Below are 27,873 nucleotides of genomic sequence, written 5' to 3' on the forward strand. Positions count from 1 at the left end.
GTGGTCATTTCATGGTGTGTTCTGTCCCTGCCAATGACCACTCTACAAAAGATGGAATTTCTCTTTATAATCTACACAAAACATCTATTCATATAATGAAACACACTGCCATTTAAACCATGTTTTAAATGCACCATCACCAATTCATATTTTATGGGGCAGAACTCTTAGTTAAAAAGGTATCTAAAGTTGAAGGTTATAGGTTACAAAGTTATACCCAACCCTCAACTCGGGACTAGAATCAGAACCACCACTAGTTCACTTTTTAAGAGTATCAACCAATTTCCTCTTATAATTAACCATATTAAGGGTTAAGTTTCTATCAATGAAATGAGTTGATGAATTAGACTGATTGATGCCAAAGAAGGGGCATGAACAGAATTGCTAAGAAATATAATATATAATGCTGACTGATGAAGAATGCAGATCTTCAAAGATCTTTAATATGAAAATCTGATTACTGCCAGTCAGAATCCAATGTGTAAGTTCAAGTGCACACAGGTGAGTAAAACCACTCTTCTGCCCCTATTCTAATGCTTCCCAGGCCCAGGACTAGCTCAGTATGGGATAATGGGTCATAATTGCCACTGAGTTCACCAGCTTGATGGAGAGATATTATATATAAAATCTCTGAGAATTATATATATTATATTTAGTGTCACCTTTAAGCCATAGGTGGACATTTGTGAAATAATTGATGAAAACTAGGGCTACAGAAACTCTGTTCCTCTTTCCTAAATAACACAAAACCAGGGTCAACCCCAAAAGAAGAGAATAACAGAGCCAGCCCCACATACAAAAGAGCACTAATTAAGGGTTCACTAAATGGGTCACATTATGTAAAACAAGCTGAACAGACACTTTATGCTTAAAGGTTAGAAGCTTGGAACTTAAGCACACATATGTGAGCACACACACTCACAAACACACTCACATACACACATACACTCACACACACACTTATCATTTTCTTCCTCCATAGAGAATACTGCACTTCTTAAAAAACAGATTGATTTATTTATGCATACAAGAGCTGGGGTGTAAGCCAGAGGTGTGGGGGGGTGAGAGGATTCACCAGAGACAGAGTGGGGAACAGAACAGGCAGACTGACTGAAATACACTGCTGAGGGGAGCAGCAGGCGAGACAGGAGAGGTCTGCTGCACCATGTGGGTAGCTCCTTGGCTGGGGATGGAACTTGTGCTGCAGAGGCTGCCAGTAGCTTGATGGCACTGTCTTTAACAACTCCACTATCAGGGAGGCCCCACTGTACTTTTATGGTATTTTCGCTGTCATGTTTGGGAAACTTGAGCCCTTAGGACCTCTATCTTGGCAGAGTTAAAGGGGTATGTGCGGGCTTTTCCTAAGTAGAATGGTGATTTTTTTGTGCATAGAGTCCAAATAGTAAGTTTGACTTCTTTATCAAGCAGAGAGAAATGCCAACTTGAAAGATGTTTTAACACTACCCATGGCTGCTGTTAGGAATAGAGCGAACCAATTTCTTCTTTTTATCTGGAGGGTAGGGGCTCCTTAGGTGGGCGTGACATGTTCATCTATAAATTCATTTAGGTGGGAGTGAGCTGATCTATAAATTCATTCAGTCCAGCCCAAGTCATGGTTTTTCTTGCTTAAAGTCCCACTTTATGCAGACATTGCATTTAACTCCTTTTTTTTTTTAAAGATTTATTATTTATTTGTTTATTTATTTATACAAGCACTGGGGTACAGTCGGAAGCATGGGAGGGTGAGAGAATTCACCAGAGCCAGAGTGGGGAGCAGAACAGGCAGAGTGATGAAATACACTGCTGAGGGGAGCAGTGGGCTCTGCAGGAGAGGTCTGCGTGCCATGTGGGACCCTCGCCGGCAGCCGGGGATCGAACTGGCGCTGCAGAGGCTGCAGGCAGCTTTGCAGCCCAGTGCTCAACCGCTGTGCCACCAGGGGAGGCCCAACATTTAACTCCTTTTAATTAATCCTCATTCTTTACCTGGAATACACAATTCAACGTCAGCACTCAAATATCTGCTGAATGAATTATTCCAATTATGGATGCCAGAATCACCTTGCATGTAAACTTGACAGAGGAATCATTTTTGCCTGCTACCTCTTCATGTCACACATCCATCTCTACTTCTACCTCTCCAAATGCTTTTAGATATGTGGTTGCATCTTTCTTTTCTGCCCCCACCCCCACCACATTGGCCTTTAATAAATAATCTCTAATTACCTATTTCAAACTCCTATATCACCTGCCCCATCTCTCCCAACTCCAACCACCCTGATACAGTCACCAATTTCACATGAATATCATTTCATCCAATCACTCCCTTGAAAAGAACTGGTAACTCTGTGTCACCTGCTGCAGTAACTTCAATCTCCTCTGCCAAGTCCTAAAATCCTCATTCTCTGTCTTCCCCACATCTGCCCAACTCATCTTCATACTATTATCTGTCAAAACTGCACTCATCAGCCAATCAGCTTCTCCCACATGTCCCTCACAGTTCACCTACATCCATCCCTTCCTGGTGTCTTTGGCCCTGCTATCCCTGCACTTACAATGACCCCCAACTTTCATCTCTACAACTCTTTTTGAGATGCAAGACAGATTTTGCTGCTTCTATGAAACTCTTCCTGATCACTCCAATCCCCAGCATCTCTCAAACCCTAATATCCACTGAGCCCAGAATTCCCCACGCCCACTGCACAGTGCCCATTGTACACTGTTATGTATTACTCTATAATTGCTTCTTGTGGATTGATATTGGCCTGAAATCAGATTTTCAGAAAGATCATTTTAGACTCACAGAGTGTGACAAAAAAGGACAGAGTTCTCTGGGATCCTTCAGCCCACTTCTTTTTCTGTTAACATCTTAGCCACAGAACAATGATCAAAGCTAGAAGATTAAACTTGGTTAATTAACTAAACCATAGATATTATTAAAAATGGATCTACCATATGACCCAGCAATTCCACTCCTAGGAATCTACCCAAAGGACACAAAAACATTAACTCGAAAGGATACCTACACTCCTCTGTTCACTGCAGCACTATTTACAACAGCTAAGATATAGAAACAACCTAACTGCCCAAAAACATGGATTGGATCAAGAAGATGTGGTACATATACACAATGGAATATTACTCAGCAATCAAAAAAGATAAACTCATGCCATTTGCAACAACATGGAAAGAGCTGGAAGGGATTATGGTCAGTGAAATAAGTCAGAAGGAAAAAGAAAAATATCAGATGATTTCACTTATGGGAGGAATGTAGGGAAATCAAGCAAGGGGCTGGCGGGGGAAGACAAAACTCACTGGCAAACCATAGACTTGAGATATACCACAGGGGAGTAGGAGGGACAAGGGTCATAAAAGGGGAAGGGAGAGCACAAGAGACTATGGTGGTGGTTCACGGGCGATGTGGTGGTGGGAATTTTATGGGGACTCCACCGGCCTGAGGGGAGAAATCAAACATCATACAAAAATGAACAATGATGTTTAAAAAACTATAACATAAAAAGTAAATAAATGTAAAATAATAAAAAAATAAATAAATGCTGGAAGACTTCCATTTTCAAGCAAAAAAATAGATATTATTAGAATTTCACCAGTTTTCCATCTCAATGTCCTTCTGTATTAGGATCCAATGCAGGATTTTGTGTTGCATTCATTTGTCCTGTCTCACTAGTCTCCAATCTGCGGCATCTCCAATGCTCCATCTTTCCTTATCTTTCAAAACCTTGACACTTTCAGAGAATTATCAGTCCATTGTTTTCTAGAATGTCTTTCAATTTGGGTTTGTCTGACAGTTTCTCTTGATGAGCATGACACCGCCCTTTACTGGGAAGGCTGAGCTCTTCTCAGCACTTCCTACCAAGGGACACAGGTTATCACTGTGTATCCCTGTGATGTCAGCCTTCATCATTAATGACAGCATGTCTGCCAGGACAGCCCACTGGAGTTCTATTTTGCTCTTTGTAATTACTAAGTATTTTGAAGCAAGCTGCTTTGAAACTCTACAAATATCCCAGTTCAGTTTAAACTTTCACCCATTAATTCTAACATGCAGCAGTAAAATTCCCTGCAGTAATAACAATTATTTTAGGGGGCCTCCCTGGGGCACAAGGGGTTATGAAGCTATCTGCAGCCACTCCAGCACAAGTTCCATCTCAGCCAGGAAGCTACCCACATAGTACAGCAGACCACTCCTATTTTGCCTGCTGCTCCCCTTAGAAGTGTATTTCAGTGGATCCACCTGTTCTGCTCCCCACTCTGTCTCTGGTGAATCCTCTTACCCCCTGCATCTCTGGCCTGCACCCCAGCTCTTGTACGCATAATTAAATAAATCTTTTAAAACACATTTTATTGATGTACTTTCATTTCTCTTGAGCTTTTTTGTTATTTATTAATTGAAACTTTTCTGTAAGGAAGTTGTCTCTTTTGTCTCACTTACTGATTTATTCAGTTATTTCTATCACCATGGACCTGTGGATGTTTATTTTATTCTTTGGGTTATAATCCAATATTCATGTCTTTACTCCAATTGTTCTCTCAGCTAGATCACACACCGCTTCAGAGTAGATGTGACCTTCCTGTTGAACATAAGGATCCGCACTTAACAGGTATCTGATTTGATCATGCATTCATCCAGTCAACAAATTAGGTTTAGAGCCTTTTCTCAGGTGCTGGAGGTACAACGAGTAAAACAATTCCTTTTTTCAAGTGATTTACAACCTAGTTAGTAGAGACTCATGCATGTCTATAGTTACCCTGATAAAACCATCTGGAGAGCATTGTGATGGTTCCATTGGGAATCCAGTAAATTCTACCTGAAAAAAAAAAAAAAAAAAAAAAAAAAAAACCTCCCTGGATAGGTAGGCAAGAGAGACTTTGTGAAGAAAAACACTACTCTGTTCCCCCTTTTACTTTATTGCTCACTCTACAAAAATAAGTGAACATGTGAAATATCCTGTGTGTACGTACAAAGTACTTTCGCACAGTGACAGGTACATCCAGTCTCTGCATCTTGTAAACCGATTCCTAAAAGCAAACCTCAAGTGCACACTTTTTTAGGAAGATTTAATGTAGTCAACACAGACTCTTTATATAGTGACTATATGATTTACCAGGAAATTTGGAAACAGCTAAGGTAAGAAAAATCTGAGAAGCCATTTGTCTTAATCCAGTTTTCAAATCCAATTTCATAGTTTTTATTCCTTCACAGGGAATAATGAAGAGCAAATAAGAAGCATCATCCATCAATGCTGGACTCCCTACGTTCCTTTACTTAATTCAATTTTCTTGCACTGTTCCAACTGTATTTTCCAAACAAAGCTGTTCTTTTCTACGTGTGATATAGGTCAGCACTGCAAATGTCCTCAGAAATAATAAACAATCAGGGTACATTTTCTGCCCCAAATTACAATCTGCAACAGTCTTTATCCAAGTATTTGAATTCTAAGCCAGCAGAGGCACTTCTAAAATACACTGCAGGATTGCAAGAACTACACACAATGGAACATTTGTATTTTCAGACATTTATTGACACTTAAACCTGCTAATATTTAACTCCGACTATTGTTCTAAATGATGAATAAGCAAACTCTCTCCTGCACACACGTTACATCACACACTTTAATTATAATAGCAAGTGCTGCCGAAAGGAATTTGACTTTCACTGTTTCATGTCACCCTTCCTAATTAATGTCACTGAGTCTTTTCCATGTTCAAGCACATATAACAGATGCACCTATGTGCTGTGTCTATGGATACCTGCACAAATGCACATCTCTCTGTGAATGGACACACTATTCTGCTCATGCCCAGTGATTCCTCCCCACGTTTGAATCCACTTACAAACAAAGCCGGGGGTCTCCCTGATGGTGTAGGGGTTAAGTCCCAGAGCTATCACCAATATGGCCTGAGTCAATTCTCGGCCAGGAAGCTGACCCACATATGGCACAGCAGACGTCTCCTATCTTGCCATCTGCTCCCCTCAGCAGTGTATTTCAGTCAGTCTGCCTGTTCTGCTCCCCACTCTGTCTCTGGTGAATCTTCTCATCCCCTGTATCTCTGGCCTGTACCCCAGTTCTTCTATAAGATAAATAAATATTAAAAAAAAAAAAAACAGGGCCTCCCCGGTGGCACAGCAGTTGAGTGCTGGGCTGTGAAGATGCCTGCAGCCTCTGCAGCGCTGGTTCGATCCCTGGCCACCAGAGGAGGGTCCCACATGGCGCGCAGACCTCCCCTGCCGCCTGCTGCTCCCCTCAGCAGTGTACTTCGGTCCTTCTGCCTGCTCTGCTCCCTACTCTGGCTCTGGTGAATTCTCTCACCCTCCCGTGCTTCTGACTGTACCCAGTGCTTGTTTAAATAAATAAATAAATCTTTTAAAAAGAGAAAACCAAAAAACAAATACCCCTATGCCTCTGCATACATACTAACAGCACATAAACCAGTTGATTTCCTCTTATTAACTTTCAAAGGAGAATACAATAAAAAGCTTTAAAAAAAAAAAAAAGCTAAGAAGACCCTTCATGGAATCTGTGATTAAGGAGCTAGTGAGACAGATGAACTGCTTCATAGGGGAAGCCCAGCGCCCCAGCCCACACTCTGTTAAGATTTACCATGTTTCACCTTTTCCATCTTGAGTCTTCACCACGTATCCTCAGGCTTAGTTTAGTCCCCTTCTGAGTCCAAAGAGGCCCCTCCAGTCTCAGCCCAAATTTTCCAAAATGAGGATTATTAAACGAAACTAGACCACATTCTTTTACTTTAGTCTTTTAGTTGAGGTTTTCTTAGAGGCCATAATGACAATAACATCAAGCAGCTCATCGCCCCGCAGAGAGAGGACAGCTCATTACCAAGCTCACCAGGAAAGTCTTAGAAAAATCCCATAAACAGAGAATTTCTGGGTTAAAAAATTAGGAGCAGAGAAAATCATTTTTGCCTGCTTCTAAAGTTTTAGACAACAGAACTTTCCTCTCTGAGACTGGTCCTCTGACCTGTGTGACGTGTCCTCTTCCCAGTGACCACTGTCCCTACAGTTTCTCCACACTCCAGCAATGGTGCATATGGACAGGCGAAACTAGTTGAGGGGCTCACAGCTCGCAAAATACTTTTTTAGGCATTACCTCACTGATCCTCATGACACCCTTGTTAGATGTAATTAAATAAAATAAATAAAACTAGTCTTTTAACCCCTGCATTTCTTTTTAAAAGTTCTCTCTTTTTCTAGTTAAACTAAAATGTCTGGGATTTTGTAGCCTCTGCTTCCTTTGATCCCTGGAAACTCCCTTTTGGAGATGTCCTATTATCTGATGAGCTGAGGACTCATAACAGTGTTGACTAATCTTTCTTGGCTTTTTTTGGTTGTTTCTCACATTGCTCAGTGTTTTGTTTTATTTTATTTTATTTTATTTATTTTTTAAAGCATCTTTTTTTAAAAAAGATTTATTTATTTATGCATACAAGAACTGGGGTACAGGCCAGAGATGCGGGGGCGGGGGGTGTGTGAGAGAATTCACCAGAGACAGAGCAGGGAACAGAACAGTCAGATTGACTGAAATACACTGCTGAGGGGAGCAGCGGGTGAGACAGGAGAGGTCTGCTGTGCCATGTGGATTGCTCCCTGGCCGGCCAGGGATCGAACTCGTGCTGCAGTGGCTGTGGATTGCTTCTTAGGTTGCATCTTAACCCCTTGTGCCACCAGGCAGGCCCTGCTCAGTATTTTAAATTGCATCCACTATGACTGCATCCATGTTTTTTAATATTTCTCGCTATGGTTACCCCTACTTTCAATCTCACAAATTCTATATTTTTCATCAACTGCTTTTGTCTACTTGGTATACTTCTTGCAACTTCCTTCCCAGTGATTGTTATTACTGAGATCCTTGAATTACATAAAAGAGTTGTCCTTTCTGGTCTGCCAGTTCAACCTCCCCAAACCATTCAAATGGTGCATTAACATAACGTCTCAACGCAGTACGTTCTGATGTCATCAGTGTTGACCCTTAGTATTAGCCTATGCAGGGGGCAAAAAAAAACAGAGGTGTCTCTAAAAAGACAGATCTATTTGTGTGCCAATAAATCTTAAAAATTATTCCATTGGGAAAAGCGAGAAAAATCATAAGGTTCAATGAAACTCAAAGGAGCCCCCTCTTTAGGATGCTGGTAGGAGGTGCCTGACGGTGGTCCCCACAGAGCTGCTTGGGCTGAAGTCCACTCTCTCTCAACAGCAGGGACAAGCAGACATGAGGACATACCACCCTCCCTTCTAGCTGCCCAACTCCACTTTCCCTGCTGTTTTAATTGGATTATTTTGGAGGCAGCTATTTCCGACTCTCTTTTTTTCCCAAACTGGCAGAGAAGTACTTGAGCTTGATTCTCACACAGCTGCCAAACACTACTCCAGAGACAGCTATATTTCAGTGGCAAGTGAAGTGATGCTGCACCAGTGCATGAGAATCCTGTCTTCAGGGGTTAAGAAAGTGGAAGGAATCCCAGCTGATGGGGTTAAGCATCTGGAATGGAGTTGCCTTTGTGCAAAGAAGAGCATTTTGTTTTGTTTTATCATCACTGGAGGGGCAGCTCATTAGCTTCACGAGCATGGAGGAGGACACAATCTAAAAACTGCTCCATGTATATACTCAAGCACATGGAGAGAATATAAACACCGACTGGGATTTTTCATCAGTTCTTTTCTACAGGGACTTCAAAGTTTGAAGGATGCAAGAGGAGGAGCAATTTTTATTTTTCATTTGTTTGAAAGATTTATTTATTTATGCATACAAGAGCTGGGGTACAGGCCAGAGGTACCGGGGGGTGAGAGGATTCACCAGAGACTTTGGGGAACAGAACAGGCAGACTGACTGAAATACGCTGCTGAGGGGAGCAGCGGGCGAGACAGGAGAGGTCTGCTGTGCCATGTGGGTAGCTCCCTGGCAGGCTGGGGGATTGAACTCGTGCTGCAGTGGTTGCGGAGAGCTTCGTAGGTTGCGTCTTAACCCCTCGCGCCACCAGGGAGGCCCCTGAGGAACATTTTTTAAAAGGAAGATGTTGCAGAGAGCAACCCACTCATGTGGCAGATATAAAACTTGAAAGCACAGAGTAAGTACCTTGCTCAAAGTCCTCCTGATCCCCAGACCAAGGGTGTTCCCCTTGAACTTGGGTTCAGCCTCAGATGCTCTCAGAAGATACATCTCTGCCAGTGGTACCAAATCCAACCCCAGCTCAACTACATGTGACATTAGCACTAATTTTCTTATTTTGATTGATAATATTAGTTTTTAAAACTTAATATCCACCAGAAAAAAAAATAACGTGGAATCGAATGGAGAAAACAACAGCGTAGAAGTAGCAGCAAATATTTACAGAGTATTATTTACGCGCCAGGTCAGGCAATGCTCTAAGGTTTATATTGTAAGTAATCTTCACAGTGACCTGTTGTGCTCATTTTATTTATTTATTTTTAAGATTTTATTTATTTATTTTTGCATAGAAGAACTGGGGTGCAGGCCAGAAGTAGGGGCGGTGAGAGGAACTCACCGGAGACAGAGCGGGGAGCAGAAAAGGCAAATCTAATGAAATACACTCCTGAGGGGAAAAGTGGGTGAAGGCAGAGAGGTCTGCTGTGCCATGTGGGTAGCTCCCTGCCCAGGGATCGAACTCAGGGAGTGAATGTGAGCCTTCACAGTGGTAGTGTGAGACTTAACCCATAGGCCACCAGGGAGGCCCCCTGTTGTGCTCATTTTAAAGAAAAGAAAAATGAAAGAAGAAAACCTTTCTGAAAACAGGAGGGACAGAAAAAATTGCCAAATGTCGAAATCTTCCCAAATTTAACTAAAACATTTTTGTATAAACCTAAATAAATAACAATGATAAACTTCTTCAAAGGAAAGATCGTTCCACAAACACTTTGCATACAGGGGAATGAGTGACTTGTTTCTTGCTAACACCAAGGGAAAAGCACATTACTCATAAGAAGTTCTAGAATTATCTCTAATCCAATAATCAATAACTAAATGATTCACTAATGAACACTGGCATAATGAAATGAACACTGGCATAATGAAAGGCACTAATGATACGAGAGAGTCTTGAGTGAGAGGAGCAAAGGGGGCTAAATGATCTTTTGTTCCCTTCCCCGTGCTAACATTCTAGAATTTAGAAAACATTTAAGTGTTATCATCTCATCTAATAAATTACTTATTTTTAAAGATTTATTTATTTATCTATACAAGCACTGGGTACAGTCAGAAGCATGGGAGGGTGAGAGAATTCACCAGAGACAGAGCAGGGAGCAGAACAGGCAGACTGATGTACACTGCTGAGGGGGGCAGCGGGCGCAGCAGGAGAGGTCTGTCGCGCCATGTGGGGCTCTCGCCAGTGGCCGGGGATCAAACTGGCACTGCAGAGGCTGCAGGCAGCCTCGCAGCTTAGCGCTCAACCGCTGCGCCACCAGGGGAGGCCCTCTAATAAATTCTTAAAAAAAAAAAAAAGACTGTAATTTGTAAGGAACCACAGAACACTGTCGTTTTCATATTTCTACCTCCCATCAGTGTTCACACTTTGGATAGTACAGTTTGCCGACATCAAGAATAACATTAATATATTATAGGGAAGAAATCTCTGCAGCTTCTACTTTTGGGTCCCAACATGAAAAGACAAAATGGCTTTCATTCTGGTATCAACTATTCTCTAATGTATTTTACTCTGTCAAATGACAAAATATCCTACCTTATTTCATGAAAAGTAAAACAACTATGTGAGTGTTTGCACACTGTCACAGTAAATCATATTATTTATAAGATTTTCAAAGAATAAAATGCTTTATACAGAAGCCTGGAAAATTATGTTAGAAACTAATATGCTCCAAAATAGTTTTGAAAAGCTATGTCTACATATAAAACACTAGGCACTCTCTCGTCTTTGTCTCTACATTTTTCATTTTGCCATGAAAAACATCATTAAGTGTCTCAAAATACCACCTTCTCTCAGACTGGCTATGAATTATGGAGGCTACCTCCAGATTGAAGGAACTGCAGTGGAAAAGGGAAGAATTTATAATGTCTTTATGCTAAAAGATCTTTTTTGAGGAGATTTCTATTTTAAATGTTCAATGGGTATCAATAAGATTTTTTTACCGATGGAAGTGTACAGTGCACGTCCCTGAATTGGAGAAGGTTTGATGTTCCAGAATGGGCACATGTCCTTTTGGGTGCTAGGCTGAAGCAATGGAACGGACAACTAAAATTGGCCTGTAATGGGGCCTCCCTGGTGGTGCAAGGGGTTACTTCTCAGCACTATGAAGCTATCTGCAGCTACTGCAACATGAGTTCAATCTCCAGCCAGGGAGCTACCCACATGGCACAGCAGACCTCTCCTGTCTCGCCCGCTGCTCCCCTCAGCAGTGTATTTCAGTCAGTCTGCCTGTTCTGCTCCCCACTCTGTCTCTGGTGAATCCTCTTACCTCCCGCACCTCTAGCCTGTACCCCAGCTCTTGTATGCATAAATAAATAAATCTTTATAAAATAAATAAATAAAATTGGCCTGTAAAATAAAGGAAAGGCATCTGGGGAAAGCACACAGTAGCAGCTTGAGCCTCAGAAGCCAGCAGTTGACTAGAGAGGGAGAAAACAGAGCAAAGGCCCCTGAATTATAGTCACTCTGAAGCCAAAAATACAGCCTTTACCAAACCCATGCTGAAGGTCAAAAGAGATAAAAGAAATCTCTCAGTGGATTTTATTATTTAAGAGACCACTAAAAGCACCCAGGAATGGAGAGGAAGGTAAGAAGAACCACAATCCCACAAACAAGCTGAGTGGAAGGGCACCAAGTACAAAGAGGCCAAGACATTACAGGCGGAGAGAGGACTTTGATCTGGAAAGTAAAACGGTGTAAAGTTAACAGTTAAGTAAAGCTAACTATGTTTGTGCACAAAAGACAGAATTAATCACCTAATTAATCTTACTCTCCAGCATGCACAAGGGTAGATGAGGTCAGTGAGGGATAGAGTTCATGAAAGTCAGAGTAAGGTAAATATGCCCTGGTGAAGCAAACACCCCAATTCTTTTTTTGGGTGCTGGCTGAAAAAAGAAAAGTCAGGCCTCCCTGATGGTGCAAGGGGTTACACTGTGAGGCTATCCTCAGCCTCTGCAGCATGAGTTTGATCCCCAGCCAGGGAGATTCCCACATGGCACAGCAGACCTCTCTCTTGACTTGCAGGCTGCTCCCCTCAACAGTGTGTTTCAGTCAGTCTGCCTGTTCTGTTCCCCACTCTGTCTCTGGTGAATCCTCTCACCCCCCACACACCTCTGGCCCGTACCCCAGTTCTTGTATGTATAAATAAATAAATCCTCAAAAAAAAAAAGTACCACCTTACACTAGGAACCATCAGGTACCATCTTATACTTCTGCCTGGTATGTTTATAGAATTATAGAGAATAAAGCATCTTCATTTCACAATGTCATAAAATAGGGATTGTTCGTGGAATGTGTTATTTCAAGCACCTAATGCTGAGGGCTCCGGAGCTGAGCACTGCGGCCACCCCAGGAGCTGTGCATTCAAGCACAGCATTGCAAGAGTCCTCTCTGCTCACCTTCATTTCCCTGCTGGTGCTGCTATCAACAAGCACAGCCTGACTGCCAGTCCCTGGGTATTCTCTGGCTCTTTCTGCTGTACGCCTTCTAGATCAACAGGTCTTTCTCCAGTGGTGTCTCTAGTTTGACATTTCAGCCTCCCAAAGAATGGCCCAGCTCAGCTTCCTTGTTCCCCCCAACCAGGCTATGCTGCTATTGACCCCTATCTCCCTTAGAACTCTAAGGTCCACTGTCCTGTAACATAGCAGCCCCCCAAGAGGAGTTTCCAAATTAATCAACGATTGATGAATAACTGAGTGAGACTGGAATTTAAAGACACTGTCTCAGTTTGTCATGCTTCTACAGTTAGGCTTTCTCTCTGTACTGGCAAAGTCCTAAGGCCTCCCCACTTTTATGAACTGACTTTTCTACAGTGAGGTGGCCTGGTTGCTGTCTAGGTTTCCTATGTGATTACCAAAATGGTCTGGTTATACAGACGACCCAAAACTGCTGGACCACAGTTCTGAGGCCACCGTGCAGCAAAACAAGTTCAGATATTCCCCCGTCTTCTGCCTCCCTAGAGAACTGCATTCTGGTAAGCACTTAATAATCAACACGTCTGCATTTATGTCTGCGTTTCGACAGCAGACAGCAACTCACAGCGAGAGAATCTTTTTCTTCCTCTCTATTTGAGTCCTATTGATTCTGTAGTTGAGGAGGAATCAAAGTGCTATCCAAACACCCAATGTTCCAAATGGTGGTGTTATTACCAGGCTCTCTGGTCCGTCTGGCTCCCTACCTCCACCCATGAGGTGCCTTGCTGGAGTCTGGCAGAACATTATGAACTTTTTTCCTGACCTATATTCACAACACATTTGCTGTCCTCTCTCCCTTTAGGAACTTGTTAATTTTGCTGAAAAAATATATGTGTGTAGAAATACAACTTTTCTTATTCAACCTCATAACCATGTAGAGAAGAACAGCTAAGAAACTATTAAAGAGGAGTTCTTAAGCTAAATTGTCTTAATTAGGAATTCAGATGTTCCTCTTTTACTGAAAAATACAGAGCTGTTCAAATCAGAGTGGAAATTGGGGCCCCAGCGAAAGCAGCATCTATGGCTGGATCTCCAGTAAAAGGCCAGAGCTGAAGCCAGACAAGTCACCAAGTCACCCTGTGTTTTTCTCTCTAATGCCAAATGGTCCTTTGGCATCATTTTCCTTTCTACTCTTCAGTGCTGTGAGGCAGCCAAAGGCCAAAGGACCTGCAGCCCCACAATTTTCTCAGGTCCAAGGTACTCGCCTCCCTCAGGAGCAAGGCAGCTGGACAGGACGAGGCTCTGTTCTCACAGACCCTCTGTGTGGGAGGACAGGCCAGATAATAATAGTACCCATCTCCTAGGGCACTGTTGCAAGTAGATATATGTGAAATGTTTAAAATCATTAAAAATCCTATTTTAAGAGACTAATGATAGGAGAAAATGGCCAGAGGACAGAATTTCACAGCTCTGTGGGATGGTGGTCCAGTCTGCCCTGCTCCACAGCAAGCCCCCAAAGAAGAATTTCCAAGTGAATCAATGATTGATAAATGACTCAGTGAGATTAGAATTTAAAAATACTGTCTGTTTCTCATCACACACACACACACACACACACACACACACACACACACACACTATGGGTGCCACAGCTCTACGGGCGGGGGGGGGGGCGGTGTCTGACCTGTGTCATACTTTGTTTTTTCTTTAACTTCTACAATGGCCATTTTCTCCTATCATTAAATAGTCTCTTAAAATAGGATTTTTAATGATTTTAAACATTTCACATGTATTTACTTGCACTAAGACCCTAGGAGATAGGTACAATTATTATCTAAATTTTACAAATGTAGACATCAAAGAGTAAAGTAACTTGCCCAATGTTATGCCTCAAGAAAGTATCAGAGAATGTGCATTGTTGGTGGAAAACAGTAAGGAGGTTCCTCAAAAAGTTAAAAACAGAACTGCCATGTGATCCAGTATTGCCATCTCTAGCTATTTACCTGAGGAATATGAACACACTAATTCAAAGAGAGAGACACACCCTGTGAAAACTACTCAGGTGCTCAATGACAGAGGAATAGATTAAGAAATGTGGTATGTATGCACAATGGAATACTATGCAGCCATAAAAATGACACTTGGCCATTTGTGACAACTTGAATGGACTTTAAGGGGATAATGCTAAATGCAGTAAGTCAGAGGAGAAAGAAAAAGACCGCATGATTTATCTCATTTGTGGGGAGAAAAGCAACTGAATAAATAAAACCAAAGCCTAAAATGACAACAGAATGGTGGTTACCAGAAGGGAACAGTTAGTGGTGGATGGTGACTGGACATCTGGTGATGTGCATGGTGTGATATACACAGTTGCTGAGGTGAGAAACCCTATGCCTGAAGTCTATATAGTGTTACAAACTGATGATACCTCAGTAGAAAAAAGAAAGAAAATAGCAGAGTTGGAATTTGAGCACAGGCAATCTGCAGACTGCAGGCGTCCCTGCCTTCATCTTCAGCCTCTGAATTTCAAGGTGCTACCATAATTACCCTACCTACCCTGCTCCCAAAGTTAGATGTGTGTGTGTACGTGTGTATACTCACAATCAGTTTAACTTCAGATCTATTATTAATGATGGCCATTTATTAGATAAATTTTCATTCTCATTAAGAGATTAAAAAAAAACTATTACAATCCAGTGATTTCATCATTGTTGAAAACAGTTGGACAAGACAGGGAAGTACTTAAAATTCTCTGGGATCCTTCCATGTTTTCTAGTTTTAGTATTATTTCTCAAATGTCAAAAACTGGTAAGTTGCAAGGGTATTACTAACTATAGAAGGAAAGCTCCTTGGTATACAATTTTCAAATAAATCCTCCCTCCTTCCCAAAAATTGGAGACGCCATTACTTATAATCAATTAGCAAAGTCTCTTTTTGTTTTTAAAATTCTCAGCGCTGGCAAGATTATAAGGTACTTTCAAACACTGGAAATGTAAACTCTGGAACTCGAACTATAAATATGACTTTATTGAACAATAACTTGTCAACAAGTATCAAGATTTTGGTGTCCTTAAATTTAGCAGTTTACTATTGCTGAGAAATTATTCTACAGAAGCCATTGATAATGACAATTAACATAGAGCTATAAAAACATTCTTGGAATATAAAAGCAAACTGACCCCCTCTAGTTGGACATTTAAGTTGTATCAAATATTTTATGTTAGATGTTCGTTATTACATGTTGAGAGATAAAAATGTTGGATGACAGTAGATACAGTGTTGTTCCCTATTGCTTTCAGAATGTAGCACCTCAAGCTGAATTTATGAGCAGCATAATCAAAATTAGTCCTTTCTTATCAATGCCTTTTCACCCATCCTTATCACGGATCTCCAAATAAACAAGTTATTTTCTTTCCCTGTAAGAAAAAGCAAAGCTTCTACTTTTCATAAAAGAGACAGAAAGGATAAATAGATAAAAAACCAGTGAATGTATAGAAGTATGTTTATGCTGTGTGGTATATAAGAACAGATTCTTTTGGTTAAAGATATTAGAAACAAACTACGTGGCCCAAAACAGATGAATAGATCAAGAAGATGTGGTCTATATACACAATGGAATATTACTCAGCGATCAAAAAGGAAAAACTCATGCCATTTGTTACAACACGGATGGAGATGGAAGGGATTATGCTAATGGAAATAAGTCAGAAGGAAAAATAAAAATATCAGATGGTTTCACTTATACGTGGAATATAGAGAAACCAAATTGAGGGTCACATAAAGACAAGCTTATGAATGAACCCTGAAAGCGAGTAAGTACACAACTGAAGCATCTAGAGGTGGGGGGGCAGTTAAGGAGGGTAAAACAAAGAAGCAAGGAAGCACAATGGATGATGGTGGTGGACTAAGGTGATTTTGTGATAGCGATGAGACCTGAGGAAGGGGACTTTATACTTCCAAGACACCAGCAACAGTGCAAGGCAATGTTACCTCAATTCAAATAACTAATTAATTAATTTTTAAAAAGTAAAGATGTTGGAGATATTTACCTGTACCATGTGCTTTCATCACAATGGAGAAACATAAGCAGTCAGTTCTTTTCCAGAAGATCTTTTCACCCAGATTTTGTTTGAGTAGAAAGGGTGGCAGTAGAGAAACTCAATGTAAAACACCTAGACCTGTAATAACAAGAATAATATTCCCCCTGAGTTAGGTGGTTTTCAGAGGCTTTCATTCACATTAGCTAAAATTACAGAAAAGAGAAATGTATTTGCATCTTCTCTCTCTCTCTCTCTCTCACACACACACACACACACACACACACACACACACACACGGTTCTGAAGTCAGAATACCAAAACGTCAGCAAGAAGACACAAAGCAGATGGTTTTGGCTCAGGGTGTCTGTCCATTCTCTCTCCTGTCCTTAGGGATGTCACCATCAACATGATCCTGTTCCTCCTCTTTCCTGCCTAACGATTCCAAAATGTCATAGAAATAAAAAGTATTTAGTTCTTCTCCAGAAAATGTCAGGAATGTTACTGAATCTGCAGTTCTCTCAGATTTCTTCAGGCCACAAAGTTGTGCAGATTTAATGAAGGTATTTACCCTAACAGCCTGCCCTTCGCTGCTCGTACCTCTGTGGAGACCCAGGTAAAGCACGCAATCAGTGATACCCATCACCGACATTAAGTGAACACTTACTATGTTCCTGGCACTGTGCTAAATGCTTTAGACACATCACCCTGCTCTCTCGCACAGTGTAAGATAGCTGGCGAGCCTTATTATCTCTGTGTGGACTGACAAGATAATGAGTCCATGTAGCTAGCAAATGTTAAAGTTGGTAGTTAAGCCAACGTTGTTCACAAAGGCCATGTTCATAATCCTAGTACTTAACCCTCTCTCCAAAATTGATCTTGCGATCAACACCCCTGTACTTATTATTAAAAAGTTAAGTATCAAATCAACATTATCTTCTTTTCCTCAGGGCTGTTAAGTTACCCAACTTTTGGCAATCCTAACTCTTTTTCTGATTTGGTTATCTTTGATTTTTCTTGCCAAACTCAACCCAAATCATCATCTTTATATTTCAAGCAAGAGTAAATGTATAGTTCTTTCATTACCTATTAAACTTAAAATGCCAACGAGTCCCATATCCAGATGCCAAAACACTAAGGAAAAACCTAACACACAAAGGAACTACTTAAGCGGTGAAATTTCATTAGAAAGAAGGTAGATAATAAAATCAAAAGCCATATGGGAATCCCTAAATCAAGATATGAAAATAAAGTGTGGAGTTTCTATAGAGTATAATATATCTATGGCTTAAATAATATTTAAAAGATTCTGCCTATCTACAAATGCTATATATTGAACTGTTAGGTGCTAGAACCATTGCAACACAAAACAGATAGGAACATATCAAACACCAACAAAGTTATTTTTGGTCACGTTATAATCTCCTAGCTGTACAAGTGTACACACCTAAGTAAGTGTTGATCTGCATTAAGCCTCTGTGCTTTTGAACATGCCACTCCCTTTAATGAACCAACCTTTCCTCTCCTTTCCAGGTGGAAGACACACCTGCTCATTCTTCAAGGCCAACCTGCAACCTTAGTTCTTCCTTATCTCTTTCTCCTGTCCCCCCTTCACATTTACTGGAAATTCAGGTTGAATGGATTCTGCTCTCCTATATTTCCTTAGCCCAGCAACGGTACCCATGTCCACCTGGCATCTTCCTTCCCCCAAAAGAAAAGGGATTCTGTGCCACACGCAAGCACGCATCAGTGATTCTGCCATCAGCGGGCCAATGCACAGACTCTCCTGACTATTACCCAGCCTCCCAGTTGGCCCCCCTGCTTTCAGTCCTGCCACCGCACCATCCATCCCCAGCTCCTGCTTGAAGCAGGACACTAACTTTCCACTGAGCTCAGAAATTCTGAACAGGGCCTCCGAGGCCCAGCATAAGCCAGTCCATCTTCTTTTCCAGCATGCAAGGGCAGCTTTTCTAGCTTACGCCAATTCCTTACAAGTGCTTTGTTTTCTTAGGCCCTGGGGCCTTGTCTCTTGATCTGCTCTTTGGGAAGACTTCTCCCCAAATTACCCACTTTCTGCATCAAATCACCAGTATTTTTCCCTCCTCCAGCTCTCAGCTCAGGCCTCTTCAGGGGGCCATTTTCTGGCACCTTGGCCAGGTCACCACCTCCTTCTACAAGCTTTTGCAGAATCATTCTCCTTAGATTGGTCATCTTTGTAATTTTACATTGTTTTGTTAGATTAATTAATTAGTGCCTGTTTGTCTCCCAAATTAGTAAGCTGTAGAGAGACAGAACTGTGGATGTTCTTACCATTTTATCCTCAGTATTCAACAGGGTGCATTGTGGGCATATAATGAAGATCTACTGAGTGAATGGCAAAAGGAAGAAGGCATAGTGGGGGGTAACACAGAAGAAAGTGGGGGTAACACAGGAAGGAAGGAAGGAGGGAGGGAAGAGGGGCAGGGAGAAAGGACATTCCTATCAAAATTTAATTAATTTTGGGCCTCCCCTGGTGGCGCAGCGGTTGAGCACTCGGCTGTGAAGCTGCCCGCAGCCTCTGCAGCGTTGGTTCGATCCCCAGCCGCCATCGAGGGTCCTACATGGCACTGCAGACCTCTCCTGCGTGTCCGCTGCTCCCCTCAGCAGTGTGCTTCATCAGTCTGCCTGTTCTGTTCCCCGCTCTGGCTCTGGTAAATTCTCTCACCCTCCCGTCCTTTTGACTGTACCCAGTGCTTGTATAAATAAATAAATAAATCTTTAAAAAAATTAATTAATTTCAGTTGATTTGATTTATTGATGGCTTTTCAACAGAGTACAGGTCTGCCTTCCTCTGAATGGCATGTTAGGCTCCTAGTGATCTGACCGGTCAGCTGTCTCTCCTCTAGCTGCACCTGACCGCAGCATTTCTGAATCCCTGCACACCCCTGACTGACCTCACCTTGTTTCACATTATCTCCATTGCCTGGTTTGTTCCAATTCTTCTGCACATCATCTTTTTAAACTCAAACGTATCCTTCAAGTCTCAGAGTTAGGGCTGCTTTTGTGTGAAGACCTCCAGAATACCTTCTGCGAAGCTGAAGCTCTAAAGTAATTATCATATGTTCCTGTACTTTTCCTTAAGCAAGTTAATCCCTCCTAATACAATGTAAGTCCTTTGAAGGCAAGGGATGCAGATTGCCTCATCACTGTACTCCCTGAGGTTAGCACAGGAGCCTGGCAGGAAGTCAATGAATAAATATTTGTTGAATTAGCAAAGGAAGATCACACACACACACATATACACACACATATACACACACACATATACATACACATATAGTTGATGTGTACATCATATGCTATGTGTGTATACACATATATATGTAATGTGTGCATCATATATATTAATAATATATTTTAAATACTGAACTCGAGCTGTGCACATACAAATATGTGTGTATGATAGGTATATAATGAATATACATGCATGTATAAGTTACACATATATGTATACATGCATGTACATGAATAACACATATACATTCTACATCCCACGCATGTGGCATTTTTTTACGTGTATACACATTCACACATATCATATATACATTATTTGTATGTACACAGCTCCAGAGTCAGTATTAAAATATACTACTAAGGGACCTCTTCTGGTGGCAAAAGGTGTTATGCATCAGCACTGTGAAGCCATTCGCAGCCACTGCAGCTTGAGAGGGATCCCTGGCTAGGGAGCTACCTAGATGGCACAGCACACCTCTCCTGTCTCACCCGCTGCTCCTCTCACCAGTGTTTTTGGTCCATCTGCCTGTTCTGCTCCCCGCTCTGCTCTGTCTCTGGTGAATCCTCTCACGCCCCCATACCTCTGGCCTGTACCCAGTTCTTGTATGCATAAATAAATAAATAAATCTTTAAAAAATAATAATAATAAAACATACTATTAGTAGAGTATATTATAATCTTACTGAATGTTTTGAGGCATAACAGTTATAATTTCACCTGTAAAATGGGATTAATAATAACACTTAACAGAGCAATTGGGAGAATTAGATTATTATTTAAGTAAAATGTTTAGCACAGTGCTCAGCTTATTGGGAGCACTCTGTAAATATTAATAGTATAATCATTATCACTATCAACATTATCATTAGGGCAACTGAGCTGAATTTATAATTTATGCTACAAATTTAATAGTTTCATTTGCCAACATTTTTTTCCCACTAAAACATTAATTAGCATAAGCATCTCTATAAGGCCATAAAAATGGCTACAGAGTTGCACTCAGCAAACCGAGGATAAAGGATCTTACTCACCAAAAGACAAGTTTTTTTGTTTTGTTTTGTTTTGTTTTAGCAATATGTAATATATGTGGAGAGGTCCAAAGGCATCAACAGAAAAGAAATATTACTGTGCAAAATTATCTAAAAAATCTAAATGGCAGAAATAACAAATATCACTCAAGTGCTATAAACATTTAGCTCAAATCATTGAAAGTGTTTACTGTAAATTTTTTCTTTTGTTAAAAAACAAGATAGAGATACATATTCATTCATGTCTTTTAATTACTGGCCAGAGTAATGTGACTATATAAATAAATATTATGCATGTCTAATGAATATGCCATAAAATGTTTGAATTAACAAAAAACACATTTCATATGTTGTCTATTAGATGCTATTTTGATTTAGAATTGTTGAAATTTAATGAAATAGACTAAGCAAAGAGAAAAAAGGGGCAAGACAATTTTGCAACACTCTTTGGGAAAAACATAATGTGAGACTGAATTATTTACAAGTGCTTCCAGTAGTACACAGTTGAGCAGTATGAACTGGTAATAATTTATTCTACAGAGAAAACTAATAATTTGATCCTATTGCTCTTTCTCTTTTATACTGGCTGAATTTAAATAATGAATATTAAAGTGCTGTACATGTTATGTGCAATTGAAATATAAAGCACTATCATTATTACATTTTAAGACTTCTGTTTTCAATTCATCTTTATCTCTGTGATAAATGCTAAAACTCAAAAGCAAGTCAGATTTCTACTTGGTGCCTAATCGTTTTCTGTGAAATATTGGAACTATAGAGGGGAAATATAAAATGCTAAATTCTTGCATTCTAATGGCTTTGCCGTTAGAATATTAGACCACTTTTAAACTGAATTATAATTCTATTCATTGGCTACAATCATTCCACAGTTTAACTACATACAAATAAATTGCTCTTTGCAACAATTAAAATAACATGGAAAGGTAAAAAACACAAATTTAGCAAAAAGTTTTAATTTACTTAGGTAATTTTTCTCTGAATTTACTACTAATTTCATTACCATGATAACTATATGTGTGTAAAAAAAGCTGGTGATATCTTAGACATATCAACAAAATTTTTATTGATGCTGGTTCATCCACGGGAATATCCTTACTCAAATGTTACTCATCCTTTAAAATTCAGCTCAGGTCCTCCCTGGTGCCCTAGGGGTTAATTCCCAGTGCTATCACGCTATGGCCTGTTCAGTCCCCAGCCAGGGAGGTGACCCACATATGGCCCAAAAGACCTCTCCTATCTCACCCACTGCTCCCCTTAACAGTGTATTCCAGTATATCTGGATATTCTGCTTCCCATTGTGCCTCTGGTGAGCCCTCTTACCCCTGCTCCTTTGACCTGCACCCCAGTTCTTCTACACAAAAGAAAAAAAAATCAGCTCCAAGGTCACTTTCTCAGCTCCTATATACACTGTATATTTTTTTTTCTCCAGTATAATGATTTATTTCCCTCTGTAGAGTGTGAGTGCCTCAGAATCACTAACCAGGTTCTGCATTTTTCTGCACAACTCGTACAGTTGTTTGCACATAAAATATTCTCAGTTAATACTGGCTCAAGTTTCAATGAATATATACACTTTGATACTCTTAAGACTACGGTGAAAATGTCACTAACTGTGATCTAATGTTAAAGGTTAAAAAAAAATCCGTTTTTAGTAAAATGAAACTCTTAGCATTTTCACTTCCAGATGCATCAGCATTACATAAAAGTTGTTGAAACTATTTTAGAAAATAGATATGCAGCACATTTTCCTGTCTGAGAATTAGTCTGAAAATACCAACTTACCCAGGGGCTTCGGGTGTCTCATGATAAAGATTTAGTCAGTTATTGATCCCACACACTCACTTAATGGAAATACAGAATAAGACAACCTCCCCCAGCACCAGCATGTCACACATGATTCTACACATGGGCTGCTGGAAGAATAATCTGAGAATGTTCTGGAGTGTCTGGAGTGGTTGGTCTCCCCTCCCCAAACTGGAGAGTACTTTTTTTTTTTTAAAGATTTATTTATTTATTTATACAAGCACTGGGTACAGTCAGAAGCGCCGAGAGGGTGAGAGAATTCACCAGAGCCAGAGCGGGGAACAGAACAGGCAGACTGACGAAGTACACTGCTGAGAGGAGCAGCGGGCATGGCAGAAGAGGTCTGCCGTGCCATATGCGACCCTCACCCGGCGGCCGGGGATCGAACCGGCGCTGCAGAGGCTACAGGCAGATTCGCAGCCCAGCGCTCAACTGCTGCGCCACCAGGGAGGCCCCAGTACTTCTGTGATGTTGAATCTCTGTACTCAAAAGAAGCTCACCCCCAGTCCTGGCCAGCACTTTTCACTTTGATTGTAATTTTGATCCCACATGGGCCAATTCTTCACATTTCCACTTTTCCCTTTTTCAGACTGAATTTCTGAGCCTGTGACAATTTGCCTGGCTGCGTCGTGTATTACATCATCATGTTACAAGCCAAATCCTACCTCACTCAAAGGCCAGATTTTGCTCAGAAAAGAACAGTGGGCAGTGAAAGATCAAGTTTCTCATAATAACCTGTCCAAGCTGAGCATTCATATGCAGAACTATTAGTCACTGTAGGGACAATAAATACAGATTTTCCAAGAGGTCACCAAGCCTTACGTGATGGGTTCTCTTGCCTTTGAGTCACAAGATTTTCTCGATTCTCAGCAGGAAGGGAGTACAGAAAGCTTCCTGCCACTGAGAAGTTACTGCCAGGCTCACTTTATATCCTCAGCACCCAAATGACCTCAGGGATCTCACTTAGAACACACTTTCTAATCACTCTTGTGTGGTGTCACAACGCTGGGGACAATGTGAAGGTAGACTATGTTCTGCCTACAACATGAGATAGGTAGAGAGTGGGAAAAACAAGGGATAATTCTGACTTATGCTATCACTATAAAAATAGTTATGTTGGCCTCTCTGGTGGTGCAAGGGGTTAAGCATCAGCACTATGAAGCTATCCACAACTACTGCAGCACAAGTTCGATGCCCGGCCAGGGAGATGACCCACATGGTGCAGCAGCCCTCTCCTGCCTCACCCGCTGCTCCCCTCAGCAGTGTATTTCAGTAGATCTGCCTGTTCTGCTTCCCACTTTGTCTCTGGTGAATCCTCACACGCCCCCCCCCCACACCTCTGGCCTGTACCCCAGTTCTTGTATGCATAAATAAATAAATCTTTTTTTTAAAAAATCTGTTACACAGAATTCAAACTTACCAAAGAATGCACATGACACGTATATAGTCTATGATGCCTAATAAGACAAACACCGTAAACCTAACTTAAGACATTAGCAGTATGGTTTCATTTACCTATTTGCTACTTCCCTACCCACTTTACCTCTTTTCTAGAGGTAGCCATAATCCTGAATTTTATACCATTCTCTAAAATACATACTTTAGGGCCTCCCCTGGTGGTGCAGCAGTTGAGCACTGGGCTGTGAATTTGCCCGCAGCCTCTGCAACACTGGTTTGATTCCCAGCTACCGGAGAGGGTCCCACATGGCACAACAGACCTCTCCTGCCTCCTGCTGCTCCCCTCAGCAGTGTATTTCATCAGTCTGCCTGTTCTGTTCCCCACTCTGGCTCTGGTAAATTCTCTCACCCTCCCTTGCTTCTGACTGTACCCAGTGCTTGTATAAATAAATAAATAAATCTTTTAAAAAAAATACGTACTTTAATTTTGCTTAATTTTGAACATGATAAGTAATTCTAACATGCTACATGTCTTCTGAAGATAGTTTCCCCCCACCACATAATACTATTTCTAATATTTAACTCTATTGTTGGTGAATAGCTGTCATTCATTCACTGCTATATAATATGTGCTGATGTAAATATTTCAAAATTCCCCTACTGACATATTTTTAAACTTTTTACTTTCTAAAGTGTCCCCTCCCCCATTATAAATCATACTCATGAGCACAACTTCTCTAGGATACTGACTCTGGGGTTCTCTGACTTGCCAGATCACAGGTATATATATTCACACGAGAGTGCCAAATTGTTTTCTAAAATGGCTATGACAATCTGCACTCCAATCAGCATGTTCCCCACAAATTTTCAAAACTGTGAAATCACTGCACACTCAAGAAGGAGATCTATTTGATCTAAAACTAGTATTTTTATTTTATGAGCTCAGGTTATGAATGTCGATAATGAAATAAGCACCCTGTACTCCTCATACTGTCGAGCTAATACTTTGTGCCTCACTAAACATAACAAATGAGAACCACTTCCTATGCTTATTTCACCACCTTCAAATGTGGTATTAACTAGCAGATTGGAATGGGATAAACAGTTTGAAATAATTTGAGTGATTGCTAATGGTTCAGTTCCTAAGCAAGGTAGTTACCCAAAAAGTCAAATAATGTGCTTCAGAACAACACAGGCCCAAGGAAATAAAACTACCCATTTAGAACAGGAAATCATGTACAAACCAAAGATAATTGCAAAACAAGAGAATTCTTTGTTCACTTCAGTACTAGGGGGAAGGAAAGGAAAATATAACAGAAATAGATGAAGAAAAGCCCAATTACTTTTCCTTTAAGAATAGCAGTTTAAAAAAATTTAGTGATCAGATTTTTATCAGCCTTAAGCTTAGAGGAAAAGGTTTCATCTCTCTCCAAAGACCAAGGCTTGAGGCTGTTGAGCATGTGGTTCTGGTTGAAAGCTTGAGCTCCAAATAGCCAGTTCTATATTTTACCTCACTGGTATCTACAGACCTGGTTGGGTTCGAGTGTAGAGCTACAAATAAAGAGCAAAAGGAGAGGCAAAGAATACAAAAGACAGAAACTCCTCTTGCTAGAATGATAACAAGTGGCAGGCCACCACCACAGAGATGGTGAAATTAATCAGGGGAGGGACCAATCTGCCTTCTTTAACCCACGTCAATGGGGAATCACAGCAATGGTCTGTGAAACCCAGTCAGTTTGGGCCAATATTGTTGTGAGAAATTTCGACTTTCTTCCCCATAGTCATGAGTAATTGGTATGAATGTCAAATTACCCTGACTAGGCTTCGGTATTCTTTCTCCATTCTGGTCTCTGTCTGACTGTTAACCCCAGCAAGCAGGGAAATGTCTGAAAGGCAGGCAGGAGGAGAAGAGAAAGAATTGGAAGGCCATTGGCTCTATAATGGATGTCTCCAAATAAGTGGATGTGATCAAAAGTGAAACAAGCAAGTATATATGTTATTAGTGCCTGCTAAGTAGCCTATTTGAGATTTTTTGGCATCTATCAGTGAAGTCTTATGCTTCTTATTAGATTCTTGCACTGTTTTAATTAAGGAAGGCCAAAGGGCCTTATTTTAATCACATTGGTGGTGCCTTCTCTTTGTAGGCCAGTAAGCTGGAATCTAGCCAGGCAGCATTAAGAGAGCGAGCCTTTCTTTCTTGGTCAAGAAAGCTCTCCAATTCTCATTTATTTTCTACTAAAAGCATGCTAGTAAACAAAGCAAGCCTATTTTGATATTTATTATCTGGTGCTGGATTGCCCACAAACGCGTTGGAGAAAAATATGGCTGTAACCTCAGGTGAAATGCCAGATTATGAGGTGGCTTTCAAGATCAGCAAAAGTATCATAATCATCCCATTTTTAAAGAATCCCTTTGTAACACCGATATGTAAAGATCCTATTAAAACATCGTCATTTTTCACCACTACAAAAAGCTTTTATTTCAAATGACTTTGTATTCCATCGCTATGTTAAAAGTGTGTCTGGCTTTTTATTCAGCGACTAGATTATCTTTTGAGAATTATTGTACTTCATTGTAAGTGCTTAATGAGTCCTCCCCCATCCCATTAAACTCCTATGGGAAATGAGGTCAGAACCTACTTCCACGCCCAAAGCACGAGGTAGAGGTTGCATCAAAGTCTACAGGGGCACAAAGGGGAGCCCCTTCCCCAGCAAAACAGGTGTGAGGACAAGCCAGAAGCAAGGGACTATGCTTCCCACTGTCAGTGCAGAGTCCACAAAAGCTAAACATTTATTGTAAGACCACACAGAGGAGCTGTTCCAACACGCTACCCCACTCAGCCCCCGCTGTGCATCTCAGCTTCTCCCTGGTTGGCTGTCAGCTGGCCCCGCTCACACCTCTGGGACACTGGGCAGCAGAAGGGGCCACGGGCTGAGGCTCCAACCTGCATCCCTCCTCCAGCTGATCTCTGTCCAGCACCCATGAGGGGTGCCACCCCCTGGGACACCAGCCCGCAGCGGTCCCTGGGTGCCTGCCAGGGACTTGAGATCCTACTCCTCTCTACAAGAGGCACAGTGTGCAAATTAGAGGATATAAACACCTCCGGCGGAAGGCGGAAAATTCCTTTGGGCTTTGTAAGGGAACTTCGTCAGCAGTGAATGTCTCCGAGGTATAAGAGAGACCCGAGCTCACCCAAGCCGCCATTCAGCCCCATGGGGCATGTGTGCATGGCGCCTTTTGCTGTTCAAGTTTACGGCCGCGGTGCCCATCCAGGAACACCTTTCCTTGGGACCGCCTCTCATGTCTGAGGACAATTCAATCCCCTGATTGACAGCAAAGAGCCATTGTCAGCGTCAGTGTGGTTGTATGACAGAGAAGGCTGGACATAAAATAGCTGGGCTTCCAAGAAGGGTTCAAGTTTTATTAGGTAAGCACACAGATCTGGCCAGGGAGAGGGATGAGGTGCAGTTGAGGTCTTAACTGTGCTGGAAATAGAAGTGAGCAGTCTAGGATTAAGTCAAAGCAGCAGAGTCAATTAAGAACGATGCACTGATGCATGTTAAGTAGCTGCAGGGGCTGCTTGCCAACGTGCTACGGTTTTAAGATCACAGCCCTCAAACAAGTCATTAATACCTGAAACTCCATAATTAGAGTCTTTCCTTTGGCTTAAAGGTTCTCTTGCTCTTTACATTTCAGAAGAACATG

At 41.2% G+C, this 27,873-nt stretch overlaps 1 protein-coding gene across 5 annotated transcripts in view; it reads right to left on the reverse strand.

The window, feature by feature from the left end:
* The window catches only part of LOC129146368 (uncharacterized), a 376,663-nt gene that overhangs the window by 204,926 nt on the left and 143,864 nt on the right, over positions 1 to 27,873 (reverse strand). For all 5 annotated transcript variants that reach the window (XR_008552995.1, XR_008552993.1, XR_008552994.1 and 2 more), the window contains one exon: positions 16,658 to 16,786. The gene's annotated coding sequence lies outside the window, so the exon portion shown is untranslated. The remainder of the gene's footprint in view (positions 1 to 16,657; positions 16,787 to 27,873) is intronic.

The sequence above is a fragment of the Talpa occidentalis genome, unplaced genomic scaffold, assembly GCF_014898055.3.
Source record: "Talpa occidentalis isolate TD23 unplaced genomic scaffold, MPIMG_talOcc4v2.1 talOcc4.2, whole genome shotgun sequence".
NCBI lineage: Eukaryota > Metazoa > Chordata > Mammalia > Eulipotyphla > Talpidae > Talpa > Talpa occidentalis.